The sequence below is a fragment of the Muntiacus reevesi genome, chromosome 6 (assembly GCF_963930625.1).
Source record: "Muntiacus reevesi chromosome 6, mMunRee1.1, whole genome shotgun sequence".
Classification (NCBI taxonomy): Eukaryota; Metazoa; Chordata; class Mammalia; order Artiodactyla; family Cervidae; genus Muntiacus; species Muntiacus reevesi.
The window spans coordinates 113,112,038-113,127,800 of record NC_089254.1 but is presented as its reverse complement, the minus strand read 5'-3'; the positions used below and the strand labels follow the sequence as shown (position 1 = coordinate 113,127,800).

Genomic DNA, 15,763 nt, shown 5'->3' with positions numbered 1-15,763 from the left:
GCCCCTGTCACCTCACACGTCCTCCCAGACGGGCCGGGGCACAGCTAGAGAGCGCCTGGCCTCCTGGGCGTGGAGGGCAGGTGGGGCTCCGACACCCACCTACCATTGCCCACAGCTCCCGCCTGCTGTCGCAGCCAGCCCAGCATGTGGACCTCCCAGGCCTCGACACCCCGTCGGGGGGAGCAGCGTGTCCAAGGGCCCCCATGCTCACGTCACACGTGAACGTTCCGGGAAGCCCGGCGTACCCCTCTGTCTTCAGGCAACAAAGCACTGACATGGCTATAAAAGACACCCTGTGGGAACCGTGTCTGCTCAGACCCCTTGAGGATGGAGTGCCTGTGACTTCCCGATGCTTTCCTATCCAGCGAGAAGAGCTATTTTTGTTCTCAGTTAAACATTTCAGACACTCTGCAAGGATCACGAGTGCATATCTCCTGCTAATGGATTAGAAACTCAAAATATTTTAATATGAGAAAGGGAAGGAAATAATGGCACGAAGCCAAGATGAGTAACTCTCTGCCTGGTTGCAGCTCCCACGCTCGCATGCTTTGGATGCCTGCTTGTGTAGGGAGTCCGTGACGACGAGAGCCTCAGGGCGTGGGGCCGCCTGAGCCAGGCCAGGACGGGCCCTCCCGGGTGGGGAGCGAGAGCCTCAGCCCACCGACCCTCCGGGGGCTCCTGCCAATGCATCACTCCGCGTCTCATCAGCCCATCTTTCTCCCCAGCTCTAAAATTATAATTGGATTTCCTGCTGTCACGCAGCCAAACTCCACACCGGGTGCTGTGTGTGCAACCTCTGTTGGTTTCAAAGTTAATTAAATTCAAGGGGAAAAACAGCCTCCACATAAACCACATACGGTGAGGGAATCAGGAGGTAAAGTAACAGAGAGCAGGAGCCCTGAGAAGGAGACACGGGCTTGAAGACCCCAGAGGACCCCTCGGATGACGGCGGGAGCCGTGACTGTGAAGCTGCGAGGGGCTGGGGGCGCTCAGTGGTCTAAGCCTGCATTCCTGGTGCCATGAAACCCTGACCTAGCCCCGCTCAGCTTGGGATGCCCTATCACTGCACCTCAGCTTCCACAGACAAGGTCTCCTCCGTCTGTGTTCCTCTCCCAGCAAAAGCTGCCTCTGGCCTGCCTATCTTCATCTTAAGCCTCTTCTCTTTTAACCCTTGGATAAAGGACTTAATACCACTAAGAAGGTTTAAGGAGTTCGGTTCAGTTCAGTCGCTCAGTCGTGTCCGACTCTTAGCGACCCCATGAATCACAACACGCCAGGCCTCCCTGTCCATCACCAACTTCCAGAGCTTACTCAAACCCATGTCCATCGAGTCGGTGATGCCATCAGCCATCTCATCCTCTGTCGTCCCCTTCTCCTCCTGCCCCCAATCCCTCCCAGCATCAGGGTCTTTTCCAATGAGTCAGCTCTTCGTATCAGGTGGCCAAAGTATTGGAGTTTCAGCTTCAGCATCAGTCCTTCCAATGAACACCCAGGACTGATCTCCTTTAGGATGGACTGGTTGGATCTCCTTGCAGTCCAAGGGACTCTCAAGAGTCTTCTCCAATACCACAGTTCAAAAGCATCAATTCTTCGGCGTTCAGCTTTCTTCACAGTCCAACTCTCACATCCATATATGACCACTGGAAAAACCATAGCCTTGACCAGACGGACTTTTGATGGCAAAGTAATGTCTCTGCTTTTTAATATGTTCTCTAGGTTGGTCATAACTTTCCTTCCAAGGAGTAAGCATCTTTTAATTTCATGGCTGCAATCACCATCTGCAGTGATTTTGGAGCCAAAAAAAATAAAGTCTGACACTGTTTCCACTGCCTCCCCATCTATTTCCCATGAAGTGATGGGACCAGATGCCATGATCTTAGTTTTCTGAATGTTGAGCTTTAAGCCAACTTTTTCACTCTCCTCTTTCACTTTCATCAAGAGGCTCTTTAGTTCTTCTTCACTTTCTGCCATAAGGGTGGTGTCATCTGCATATCTGAGGTTATTGATATTTCTCCCAGCAATCTTGATTCCAGCTTGTGCTTCTTCCAGCCCAGTGTTTCTCATGATGTACTCTGCACAAAAGTTAAATAAGCAGGGTGACAATATACAGCCTTGAAGTACTCCTTTTCCTACTTGGAACCAGTCTGTTTTTCCATGTCCAGTCCTAACTGTTGCTTCCTGACCTGCATACAGGTTTCTCAAGAGGCAGGTCAGGTGGTCTGGTATTCCCATCTCTTTCAGAATTTTCCAGAGTTTATTGTGATCCACACAGTCAAAGGCTTTGGCATAGTCAATAAAGCAGAAATAGATGTTTTTCTGGAACTTTCTTGCTTTTTCGATGATCCAGCGGATGTTTAAGGAAGCCCCGCCCTTATCATGGGAGCCCAGGGTTTCTCCACTGAGAGCTGAGGGTCTCCAGAGTCAAGGAGCTCATCCTGCATGATGGCCTCGGCCTCAGGTGGGACCAGCCAGAAACGGGTGCTCCACCCCATGTCATCTGCCTGCCCACCCGCCCCCCAGGCCCCCGACCCATCCTGTCCCAGGCCCAGGGGTTCTCCTGGCCCAGGGGCTCCCCCACAGCACGTCAGGCAGACCCTGTCCTCCTGACTTCCCTCCTCCGCCAACAGCCATCTGGAGGCTCCTGGTCAGAGTGTCCTGGCCAGCCTCCCTGCCTCCAGTTCTCACCTCCTGCCCAGCAGCCCCAGCCAAGAGCTGGCAAAACATCCAACAGCTCGAAGTCAGGAGCCATGATGAGTCTCTGTGGGCCCAGGAGGACTCCTTTCCCCTGTTATCGAGAGCCAGGTGAAGGACCCCAGGACTGTACCCCGCTCAGCCACCAGGTGTGACTCAGTCACTGCCCATGGATCCACGCCTGGCCCACAGCCCCTCCCAAGGACAGCGGTCCCAGCGACAGGCTGGCGTCCTGCGCTGGGTGGACACGCCAGGCCAGGCACTCCATACATCTCCCACATTATATATTTGCTAACATAGGTCTTAAATAAAGAGCACTTCTGCTAAATATAGCCAAGAGAACTGTTTGGCATTTCAACCTTCCCATGCTTTAAGCAGACACATTTCTTCCATGTTATGCCATATTCCTAAAAATATTTCTGCGGCCTCCTCTCAGCTTTCAGACCACTGCAGGAACTCTCACACTGACCGCTAGTGGCACCTCCCCCAGGGTCCCCGTCCCTAATGTGTGCGGTCCTTCTGCGTCAGATGCCTTCCACCTCTCACCCCCAGGTCCATCAGGACCACGATGTCCCCGAGTCGGGTGGGGCTGGGGGTTCCACAGGGATGGCCCGCGGCCGGCGGAGGCCCGGATTGGAGCCCTAAGGGTGCAGGTGGGCCCACACTCAGCTCTCTTACCACGGCCGGCCCCATTCTGCCTCCAAACAAGCACCAAGGGTGGTGTCTTTGTCTCACTTTGCATCGAGTGGCGGGAGGAAGCGTCCCGGGGTTTCTTCAGGGCACGCGAGAGCACGCTCAGAGCGTGGACTGCTCATAAGATGAGAGGGCGGCACTGCGTCGGGGAGGTGAGGCAGGCGGGGTAACAGCTGGGGGTTCAGGACGGGGAGCCCTGCCAGCAGAGCTGGGTGCCCACCAGCCCCAGCCACACCCCCCAGGCCGTCAGGAAGGGAGGCGCTGCTCCAGGGTAGGATGGGGACAACCAGGACATTCGCTGGATAATCCTGTCCATTTCTCCACGTGACATGCACATTTCAGGACTGAAAGTCCGTAGTCCAAAGAGATAATTGAAGAAAATATGGAAATTAGCAATGTTTGTTTTACTGGGTGTTTGCGATCTGTTACAGACCTAGAAAGAGAGGACAGGCTTTGGGAGAAGCTCCCCTCCCCTCTGTTGGGTGGTACCACCCATCACGGGGGTGGGAGGTGGGCATTTCGGGCTGGACAAGGACAGCGAGAGACTGCACGCCTGGAAACATGCAGAGGAAGGACAGGAAACAGTGAAGCCGCATGTTCCCTTTAGTGGTTTGGTTATATTTTTCTACTTCAAAAGTCAGCAAATACATTACTTCTATATTCAAATAGTTTTAAGTCTCCCAAATACAAATTTCTGCTGTTTGACAAATCATCTCTCAGCGACATTTGCATCCACCCAGACTCTGTCAGGACAATGGGGAGACTCAACCGTCAAATTTCCTGCTGTCGAGCATTTCCTGAAGCCTGTTTGGAGGCGACTTTCTTGCAGGAGTGGTTCAGGGAACCCGGCCGCTGGTTGTCCTGCAGCCTCTGAGCTTGGGGGAAGGAGAGCAGCAGGCCCCGGGCCACACACACACACACACACACAAACGGACCGCCTCAGGTGTGAGCAGCCCTGGTGTAACCCAGCTCCGGACGTCTTGCGAAGCTGCTCTCTGACTGCTGTCTGGGCCCCTGCCCAGGGCGCATCCCTCCGAGGAGCCAGGGCGGCTCTGGTGGAGTGGCCCAGCCTCTCCCGCCCCCAGCCTTTCTCTGTCTTTCCCTCGCCCCAAAGCCCGGCTCCCTGTGGGTTTGCCTGGTGTTTCTAGGATCAGGATGCTCGATGGCAAAGCACAGGCTCCGACCTCTTTTTCTGTCGCCTTTTCTTTATCATAAACCCTGTGCTCGAAATAGGTCTCAGTGGGAGAAAACATTCCAAAATATCTACTGCTTTCTTTTTAATCTCAGAAATGTCACCTTTGGGTTTTAAAAGAAAATCCATTTTCCTCTAACCCGTCCATACCAACAAAGGCGCGGTCCCTGCGGTGACTGAAAACAGGGGGCCGCGCAGACAGGGGCGGGGCCCCTGGACCCCAGGACCCCTGCCTCTGGAGGGTCACCCGCGGCCTGCGGCCAGGCTGCCCGCCGCTCAGGGGTGCGGTCTCCACGGGGAGTCAGCCTGTGCTGAGGGGGCGTCAGTCATGGGGACTGTCTGGACCCCCGTCTCCTGTTCCTTCTTGAAGCCTCGGCTCGTCCTCGGGAGGACAGTGACCTCGGGGTCCCGTGAGTGCCGTCGCCAGGTGACCCCGACTTGCCGCGCGGGAGCCTGATCACTTCCCCCCGGGACAGTGCTGTCGGGGTGCCCAGCTGGGCTCAGGTTCAGTTCGTCAGAGGCCCTGAAGGCTGCAGCAGAGACCGCAGGGGCCCAGCGCAAAGCCTGCGTCTCCCCTTCGGCTCCGGGGCACCTCTGAGCCCCGCAGACGGGAGGAGGAGCTGTGGTCAGCAGGAGCGCGCCCGTCACCCCGTCCCCCCAGTCCCCCCGGCACGATGCTGGCGGCCGTGAGGGAGGCGGGACCACGCTGCCCGTGGGGAGGCAGCGGCTGAGACTCGAGGCGCTCGGTGAAGCAGAGCGAGCGCAGACGGAACCTGACCGAGGAGGACTCCGGGCGCAGATGAACAACCTCGAGGACCTCTTTTTTCATAAAAACGGTCTTCATTATAAAATCAAACCAAGCGCCAAAAATCATGTCTCGGACATTTACTGGGAGTGTTTACAGCTCTCGCATGGATTGGCTCATTGAATCCCCCGACAAGCCCACGAGGGAGAGCTCTGCCTTTAATCACCGCTTCACAGCGAAGGGACGCTCACCCCCGGGGTCCCCAGTGAGTGCAGGGTCCGCACGCGCTTGCTCGCCGTGGGCGCTGCTCTCGGGGCGTCTGTCCGCCCAGACGCCCTGATCTGTGCTTTCTGGGAGCATCTTGTCATTTGCCTGTTTGCCACCTGGATCCGTTCTTTGGAGAGGCACCTGTTAAGGTCTCTGTCCCATTTTTTATTGGGTTGTGTGTTTTCTCACTATTGAGTATTAAGACTTCTTTATATGTCTTGAATAACAATCCTTATCAGATGCTTTTGCAAATATTTTCTCCCTGTCTGTGGCAGGTCTTCTCATTCTCTGAAATTCTTTCACAGGGTAGAATTTTTAAATTTTATTTAAGTCCAGCATATCAATGATTTCTTTCATGAAGGGTGCCTTTGGCATTCTATTTATTTTAATTTATTTTTTATTGAAAGATAATTGCTTTACAGAATTTTGTTGTTCTCTGTCAAACCTCAACATGAATCAGCCATAGGTATACATATAGGCATTGTATTTTAAAAAGCATCACAACCCAAGGGGATCTAGGTTTTCTCCTATGTTATTTTCTAACAGTTATAGTTCTGCACTTTACCTTTACATCTATAGGAGCTTCCCTAATAGCTCAGACGGTAAAGAATCTGTCTGCAATGCAGTAGACCTGGGTTTGATCCCTGGGTCAGGAAGATGCCCTGGAGGAGGAAATGGCAACCCTCTCCAGTATTCTTACCTGGAGAATCCCATGGACAGAGGAGCCAGGTGGACTATGGCCCATAGGGTCACAAAGAGTCACACGACTGAGCAACTTCCTACTTTCTTTAGGGCTATAGCCCGTTTTAAGTTAATTTTTGTGAAAGTATAAGGGTGTGTCTAGGTTCATTTTTTTGCATGTAGATGTCCAGTTGTCCCAGCAACATTTGTTGGAAAGGCTGTCTTTGCCCCACTGTATTGCCTGTAGTCTTTTGTCAAAGACCAGTTACTATCACGTGGGTCTGTTTCTAGACTGTTTTGTCCTGCTCGCTGACGTCCTTTTCTGTCCTTTACGCTGCACCAGTGTCTGATTCCTGCAGCTTAGCAGGCAGTCTCGCGGTTCTGTTCCGGGAAGCCCCAGCTCCTGCCTCTGCCTGGTCTCCCCCGGTCTTGGGACAGCTGTCTGTCCTATGTCCTCCCTTCTCTTGTGGACCAAGGAGAGCTGTTAACTTCCAATGGACTCTTTGTTCAGATAGAGTGTCCACGTCCTTATCTGCAGAACTGACCAGTTCCTCTTAAAGGAAAAAGCTGAAACAGATGGGTAACTTGCCCTCAGGCAAGGGCCTCTGAAAGGAGAAGACACTAGGGTCTGGGTGGAGTCAACCCTGCACCTCGGTGGCCCCGTGTTTTAGGACTGTTCCCCAGACTCGGGTCCCATCTGTATAAGAGAAGTGTGGCAAGAATATGTCTGCTCCTTCATAGGCCACTGGAAGAAGAAAATGAATTAACTTTTGTGTTACATTCTGTAAATTGCAAAGCACCATCACGATTAGATTATAGTTAGAATCCTGCAATCAGAATGGGTGGGTCTTAAAAAATACTTGCCAACGACCTTCAGGAAGAAAAACTCGACGGTAAGATTGTTACCAGCATGACAGTGAGCCTCACCGCGAACCTGAGCCTGGCCCAGAGGCCCTGAAGACGGGCGGGGCTGCCGTTTCTGGCAGCCCCTAAAATGAAGAGGCCCCCAGCTTCCATCTTTGAGGTGAGAACAGGAGCCTCCTTGCACGGGAGGCAGTGGCTGCCTCCTGGCCCTGCTGCTGGTCCACAGGCTCCAAGATCCTGTCCCCCGCGCCAAAGCCACCACGAGGAAAGGCCCCGGTCTGGCCAGCCCACTCTGCGTCCTGCCGTGGGCAGCAAACCCTGCCCGCTGCACCCTCCGCCTGCCGCCCCACAGGACAGCGTGCGTGGGTCCCTGCGGTGCCTTCTCGGAGTAGCTGGGAGACCCAGCAGGACCGGTGTGTTTGGAGCAGGTGCCAAGCGAAGTGAGTATCGTGCGCTACTGATGCCTCCGGTGGAGCCGGGACGGCCCCGCCCCCCGCCCAGAGACATCCCGGTGTCCCCAGCGCCCCACGCGCCCCCCAGTCCCCCACCCATCCTTGCTGCCGCCAGCCACCGGCTCTGAGTTTGCAGTTAGAAGCGCAGGTCAGTGCTTACTCGTCCACTTTTCAGAGTTTGTGTTAGTCTTGTTCACCCAACAGGACGTTGTGTGTGCCCCAGAGACAGGGGCCTGCCTTTTAATCGAGTGGTTCCCATCGGAGACAGACACTGCGTATCAACGGCGGTTTCCTTTGCATCCCCAGGGCCCCAGGTACTCAGGTTAATCATTACCAAAAGGTCTGGGAGAATGAATTAGCTTTTGTTACAAAGCATGGGGCTTCCGCGGGTTCAGAAGAGAGTAAGTCAGGGTGTTTGTGCCTCAGCTGCGGGGTGAGGCGATGGGCCGGGCCAGGCTGTAATCAGAGGTTTCCCGGATCAAGTCTCTGGTCCAGCCAAGGGGCTTTCAACTCCTGATTGAAATCCACAGTTAGAAATGCGTTTCACAGTGTGAGCCAACACGAACACTTCATAAAGCCACATTTTCCGTGCTACCTTCTGTTAAGCGTTGGTTGTCACCTTCGGAATTGATTGCATAACCCACTACTGGGTTATAAATAGGGTGGCTGTATAAAATATCGGCCAAACCTGGCCTCTCCGGAGAGAACGGGAGCTATTAATAGTCCCCGGGAAGACAGACGCGCAGCAGGCCTGGCAGGCCGCGTGGAGGCTCCGGCGCCTCGTTATGACTCGGCGTTCGCACACACAGGCCAGGCCGCGGGGCGCCTTGGGGAGGCTCGGGCGGCAGCTCCGGGCGGCAGCTCCGGGCGGCGGAGGCGCGTGGACTGCTGGGTCTGCGGGGGACGCGCTCGCCGCCGGCCCCACACACTGCGCAGGCAGGGGCCGGGGAGGGCGGCGCCTCCTCCCGGCAGCCTCAGCGGCTCAGCGCGCAGGGTCCCTTCCCGGCGTCCACCGCGCGCCCCGCCCCCAGGCCCCGAAGCTTCCAGAAGGGGAAGCTCCGCGGCGGGTTTCCCCGCTGCCTCACGACGCGATGACGGGAACACCCTGTAGAGCGTCTTCCCAAGTAAATCGAAGTCCAAACCCGTGACGGAGACATGCGACCGTGACAACCTCTCCCCTGGAGGAGTCGTGCGCTGCCGCGTGTATTGCCGGGCGGCCCGTGCTGGGGCCCTGGGAACGCCCCCCACCCCCGCCCTGGGGAGTCCCACTGGGGGGCTCCTCGGCCCCACCGGGACACCGTTCTGTCCCCTGAGAGTCACCTTTGCAGCTTCAGCCGCTCAAGAGCAGGCGCCCCCAGCAGAGCCCCCCGCCCCCTCCCCCAGGAATCATCCCGCAGGCCTCAAGCTTAGAGGATCTCAGGGCTCTGGGAGAGCAAGAATACAGCATTGACTATGAATGGGATACGCCGAGGCCTCGCAGACGTCTGTGCACTCAGACGGAGACGCAGGGACTGGGGCCCTGCCTCGCGAGGGGCTCTGGCTCTGCCCCAGCAGGGACCCGCCCGCCCTGCTGGGCTCCCTGGGCTGAGTCACGTCGCTGGCGGAGACGCCGGGGTACCCGGCCCATGGCGCCGGCTCTGTGCCAGGCGAGGTCGCTTTGTTCCAGGACGTACTGGCAGCCAGAACTCCTGCCTCCCCTTGTTTCAGAAGAGCGTGTGCGCGGCATCCATTCAGCGTCGGGAAAGCAAAGCGGAGCGGCCGCTTGACCCAGGGCTGCGGCTGAATGAGCCGCCTGACTGGGTTTTTAGTTTGCGCCCTTGTTTTGGGAGGACGGGGTTTTAACAGTTCAGAGTAAAGTGGCCTCTGACCCACATGCTGGCCGACAACGGTCCCGCCTCGCTAGGGGGCCCCGCGCTGGACACCGTCAGTAGCAGAACCACAGCCCGGCCAGCCCGCCCCCTCACCGGCCCCCGGAGAGACGCCCAGGGCAGTGCAGACGTCTCCCCACAGGGGGGAACAGAGCGGTCGCTTCAGAGGACGGCTCAGGCCATGGCTCTTGTGTGCGTGGCTCCTCTGCTGTTTTTAACGAGTTTTCTCCGTTCACCCCAATGTAATCCTCGGTGAACACCCCTCGGTGAAGCCTCAGGGAAAGTCCCAGAGGTCACCTTCCAGCCTAAGATGCCCCGGTCAGGATTTGGGGGTGTGATGTCAAGTCTGAAACCCAATTACATAAACTTGAGGACCACACCATTGCAGGGCGCACGTAAAGGCTTTCTGGTAAATGACAGTGAAAAACTTTCTGGGACTGCCGGGAAAGCAGCAAAATCTGCAACAGATACCCTCTGTGATTTTTTTGCCCATGACACCACGGGGGTCCAAACATGTTCAGTACACAAGTTAGGGTGATGGACAATTCTGAACACTTGCAAGGGTCTGCAAAGGCCGTGTGTGCAGACAGAGGCTGGCAGAGACTGTCGGGCTCATCAACAGTGTAGCCAGACACAGCCTATCTGACTCCAAACTCCATGCAATCAAACATCAAGTAAGTAGTGTATTCTCTGAGCTAACTTTTCACAGACCACACCTTAGTGGGTGCCCAAAGGGCTTACAAACAAAGGAGTTGAGAATTGCAGAGTATCCTACATGTTCTCTGATCACCTTTCGTTGGCTTCAGGAAAACAAGTCCTTACTGACAATATATTTAAAAATATTAAAAACATCCTTTTCATACGTCACTAGACTAGATGTCTAGTTCTAAGACTTCTATAAATTCATAAAGTTCATAAGAATGAGTTTGGGGATGTCGTCGTATTATCCTGACTGGGTCACAAATGAATATTAAATTCAGCCAGTCATGTGGAATGAATCTTTTGTGTATCAAGAAATTATTACAAAGGAGCGTTTAGATAAATCCATCACCCTGAAGGGGAGCAATGCCTTCTAATTTCAGAGGAGTTAGAAGGGGGGTGAGCACTGGACTCCTTGCATTTCCCCCAAGTATTTGCGCCTTCAGCTCTGTTTCGTGAGGTTTGTGGTGCAGATTATGGGTGTTACAGATGACAGAAAATGGGTATTTTCTCCCTTAGGAACTTAACAGTAGCTTTGCAGGGAACTGAAGACTGAAGGCCCGTCACCGACTTCTGTGCAGCCTGTTCTGGTGCGTGGTTTATGAGTAACTGGTTCCTATTTCTGCTCCTCTGACTACACCTGCAGCAGTGTGATCAGGGTGGGGCCCTCCAGGAGGAAGGCCTGGGCAGTAACTACCTGGTCCCTCCCCTGCGCTCATGTGTTTACTTCAAAGTTACCATTGTTCGTAATGTACACCCTGCTTCTTCTGTTTTACAAAGTATCATGTATCATGAACATTTTCTGAAGTCAGCCAACATCCTTCAAAAACAGCATTGTTAAGGGAGTGTGATGTTCTGTTTATAAATGTGCTGAGTTCACTCAGCCGTTCATAGCTTAGGTTGTTTCTAGTATCTTCTTATTTTAACCAAACAAATCTGTGTGCCAATCTCAGATTCCTGGTTAGAGGACATGAAGCATGAAGAGGGTATTTTCAATGTTTTTAATTCTGTTGTCAAGCAGCTTTCCCTGAAATGTGCTGACGTGTGTTTTCACTGGGAATGGATGTGAGTTAGCTAACACCCCAGCAGTTTCCTATTCTTTCAATTATCACCAATTTTGTAAACAAAAAGCATTATAGTATTATTTTCACTGTACTTGGTTGATCCCAGTGGACTCGGGCTCCCCATAGGATTCCTTTGCCAGCTTCCCTGCTGGGCTGTCCTCCTTCCCGGCCGCCTCTTCCCCGGGATCTGTCACCCCAGCTGTGCCTTCCTGCAAATCAGTTTCTTGTTATGCTGCTCACTACGGAGGCTCTGAGCTGAGACATGCAGGCAGAGCACTCCTGACTGGGCAGCACTGGGGGGCCTGGCAGATGCAAACACAGGTTCTCCCGGAAGGAAATCCTTGTCCAGGCCTCCCAAATTCCCGTAAACCAACCCCAAAGGTGAGCTCAGGCCTAAATGTACAAACCACACAAAGAACCCACCTGCCAATGCAGGAGACAAGAGACGCAGGTCCCATCCCTGGATTGGCAAGATCCCCTCGAAGAAAGCATGATAACCCACCCCCGTATTCTCGCCTGGGAAACCCCATGGACAGAGGAGTTGGCAGCTACAGTTCATAGGGTTGCACAGAGGCGGACACAGCTGGGTGACTTAGCACGCACACACACAAGAAAGCACTGTGAACCAGTCAGCAGATCACAGTGAAACCATATCCCCACAACTGGAGACAATGGACTCGGCAAGCACAGAATACAAATAAGTGCATTTAAAATGTTTTTTTTAAAGGAGGAAATTGAAAATAACCAAAGACAAGATATTCCAAAAAGGACCTGCTCTGAGGGGGAAAAAATAGACCTAAAATAATGAAAAGCAAAATATACAGATCTGTTGCATTTCTTTATGCTAACAAGGAAATATTGATATCAGAAAGAGGAATTTTTTTAATGACCTCTTTAAAAATTGAATAAGAAAAACAAAATATTGAGGAATAAGACTGACCAGCAGTGTGTAAACTGCTTCCAGATGTATAACTGGATTTAGAAAAGGCAGAGGAACCAAAGATCAAATTGCAAACATATGCTGGATCATAGAAAAAGCAAGGGAATTCTTTTAAAAAAATCTGCTTCATTGACTACACTAAAGCCTTTGACTCTGAGGATCACAGCAAACTGTGGAGTATTCTTAAAGAGATGGGAATACCAGACCATGTTACCTGCCTCTTGAGAAACCTGTGTGCAGGTCAAGAAGCAACAGTTAGAACTGGACATGGAACGACTGACTGGTTCAAAATTGGGAAAGGAGTATGTCAAGGTTGTGTATTGTCACTCTGATCATTTAACTTCTCTGCAGAGTACATCATGCAAAATGCTGTGCTGGATAAATCACAAGCTGGAATCAAGATTTCCAGGAGAAATATCAGCAACTCAGGTATGCAGATGACACCACTCTAACGTCAGAAAGTGAAGAGGAACTAAAGAGCCTCCTGAGGAGGGTAAAAGAGGAGAGTGAAGAAGCTGGCTTAAAGCTCAGCATTAAAACTCAGACCATGGCGTCCAGTCCCATTGCTTCATCGCAAATAGACAGGAAACAATGGAAACAGTGACAGATTTTCTTTTCTTGGGCTCCAGAATCACTGCAGGAATTGACTGCGGCCATGAAATGAAAAGATGCTTGCTCCTTGGAAGAAAAGCTATGGCAAACCTACACAGTGTATTCAAAGCCATGGTTTTTCCAGTAGTTGTGTATGAATGTGAGAGTTCGACTACAAAGAAGGTGGAACACGAAAGAATTGATGCTTTCAAACTGTGGTGTTGGAGAAGACTCTTGAGAGTCCCTTGGACTGCAAGGAGTTAAACCCATCAATACTAAAGGAAATCAACCCTGAATATTCACTGGAAGGACTGGTTGTAAAGCTGAAGCTCCAATACTTTGGCCACCTGATACAAAGAGCTGACTCATTGGAAAAGGCCCTGATGCTGGGAAAGATGGAAGGCAGTAGGAAAAGGGGAGGACAGAGGATGAGATGGTTGGATGGCATCACTGACTTAATGGACATGACTTTGAACAAACTCTGGGAGATAGTGAAGGACAGGGAAGCCTGGTGTGCTGCAGTCCATGGGGTCGCAGAGAGTCATTCATGACTTAGAGCCTGAACAACAACCACAAAAACTGACCAAGAAGGTGAAAGTCTTATATGCTGAAAACTATAAAATACTAATAAAGGAAATTGAAAATTATTTTACAAATGGAAAGAAACCACATGCTCTTGGACTGGAAAAACTATCATTAAGCGACCATACTGCCCAAAGCAATATACAGATTCAATGCAATCCGTATTAAATTACCCATGACATTTTCCACAGAACTAGAACAAATAACCCTAATAATTACGTAGAACCGTGAGTGGCCCAGAATTGCCAAAGCAATACGGAAGAAAAAGAACAAAGCTTGAGGCATAACCATCCCAGACTTCAGACAATACCACAAAGTTACAGTAATCAAAACAGCATGGTATTGGCACAAAAACAAAACTATGGATCAATGAAACAGAGCAGAGAGTTTAAAAATAAACCCACACATCTATGACCAATTAATCTTCAACAAAGGAGACAAAAATACACAATAGAGAAAAAACAGTCTCTTCAGCAAGTGGTATTGGGAAAACTGGACAGCTGCATATAAATCAATTAAGTTAGAATACTGCTTCACACTATATACAAGAATAAACTCAAAATGACTTAAAGACTTAAATATGAGGCAGGATGCTATGAAACTCCTAGAAGTGAACATAGGCAAAACATTTTGACATAAATCATTGCAGTGTTTTCTTAGATCAGTCTTCCAAGGCAATAGAAATAAAAGCAAAAATAAACAAGTGGGACTTAAGCTTATAAGCTTTTGCACAGTGAATGAAAGCATAAACAAAATGAAAAGGCAACTTACGGACTGTGAGAAAATATTTGCAAATGATGAGACTGACATAGGCTTACTTTCCAAAATATACAAATACTTCATGCAACCCAAAAACAGTAAGACAAACAACCCAATAAAAAAATGAGCAGGAGACCTAGACATTTCTGCAAAGAAGACATAGAGATGGTCAACAGGCACGTAAAAACACACTCAACATCGATAATTAGGAAATGGAAATCAAAAGTACAAAGAGGTATCACTTCACTCTGCTCAGAATGGCCATCATTAAAAAGTCTACAAATGATAAATGCTGGAGAGAGTGTGGAGAAAAAGGAGCCCTCCCGCCCTGTTGGTGGGAGTGTAAGCTGGTGCAGCCGCGATGGAGAACAGAATGGAGGTTCCTCTAAAAACCAAAATGGAGCTCCCATAGGATCCAGCAACCCCACCCCGGGGAATGTACCTGGAGAAAATTCTGATTAGGAAAGAAACATTCATCTCAATGTCCATCACAGCACTGTTTGCAGTAACCAGGGCATGGAAACAGGGTTTGTCCATCACTAGGTGAACGGATAAAGAGGTGGAGCATTCGTACAATAGAATGCCACTCAGCCTTAGAAAGAGTGAAATAATGCCATTTGTAGCAACATCGATGCACCTAGAGATTATCATACTAAGTGAACTAAGAAAAGACAAATGTCATATGGTATTAATTGTATGTGAAATGTAAAATATGATATAGATGAAGTTATTTACAAAACAGAAACAGACTTATAGACACAGAAGACAAACTTATGGTTAAAAAAAGCAGACGGGGGAAGGTATAAATTAGGAGTTTGAAACTAAGATCCACACGCTACTATCTGTAAAACAGATAAACAACAAGGGGAAGTATGCCCAATATTTTGTAATAACCTATAAAGGAAACGAATATGTGTGTGTAACTGAATCACTGTGCTGTCCATCTGAAACTAACACAACATTGTGAATCAATTACACTTCGCTTTTAAAATGAAAGTCACATAGATTCATCAAAAAGCAAAATCAGATACAGATGGAAAGAAATTTCTGGAAAGGGGAAGATAAGTCCGAAGAAACTGCCGGGACGGCAGAGGGGTGAGGGGGCAGGCCGTGGAGGGTCCCCTGGATGAGGGGGCGGTGTCACTGTGAGCACAGCCCTGGCAGGAGAGTCAGACCCCGGCCGCCCAGGCACCGTGGACAGAGGGCCAGCCCCAGCCAGGCAGCTGCGGTGAGCCCAGAAAGCACCCAGCCGCTGAGAGTCTGAGACAGGCTGCCCCCGGCAGACCGCACGGACGCGGGCTCCTCCCACGCCTGGGGCTCTCGGGATCCAGCACAGGGTGCGCTCAGAAACACAGGGGGAAGAGGCGGTCCAGAAAACAAGCCTGATGGGTCCACGGCCGCAGACCCATCAGACGAGCCTGAGGAGTGTGCTTCCGAGGCATGCAGAAAGCAGAGGGGGCCCTGAGAATCAGGAAACGTGAGGAAAAAGGTCGAGAAGGGAAAACGCAGTTGCAGGAGAGGAGACCACCGCGACTCCACCAAGACCTGGGAGCGGACCCGTGTGCTGAAAACACACCGCAGGCATCAGGCCTGGGGAGGGTCCGAGGGCATCGGGCCTGGGCAGGGTCCCCAGGCGCCCCCCGCTTACTCAGCTGTGGCTCCGCTCCTGGGGCCT

General features: G+C 51.6%; 1 protein-coding gene across 2 annotated transcripts in view; it reads left to right on the top strand.

Annotated features, from left to right (window-relative positions):
* VIPR2 (vasoactive intestinal peptide receptor 2) overlaps positions 1–15,763 on the top strand; it is a 69,957-nt gene that overhangs the window by 26,825 nt on the left and 27,369 nt on the right. The window lies entirely within an intron of this gene.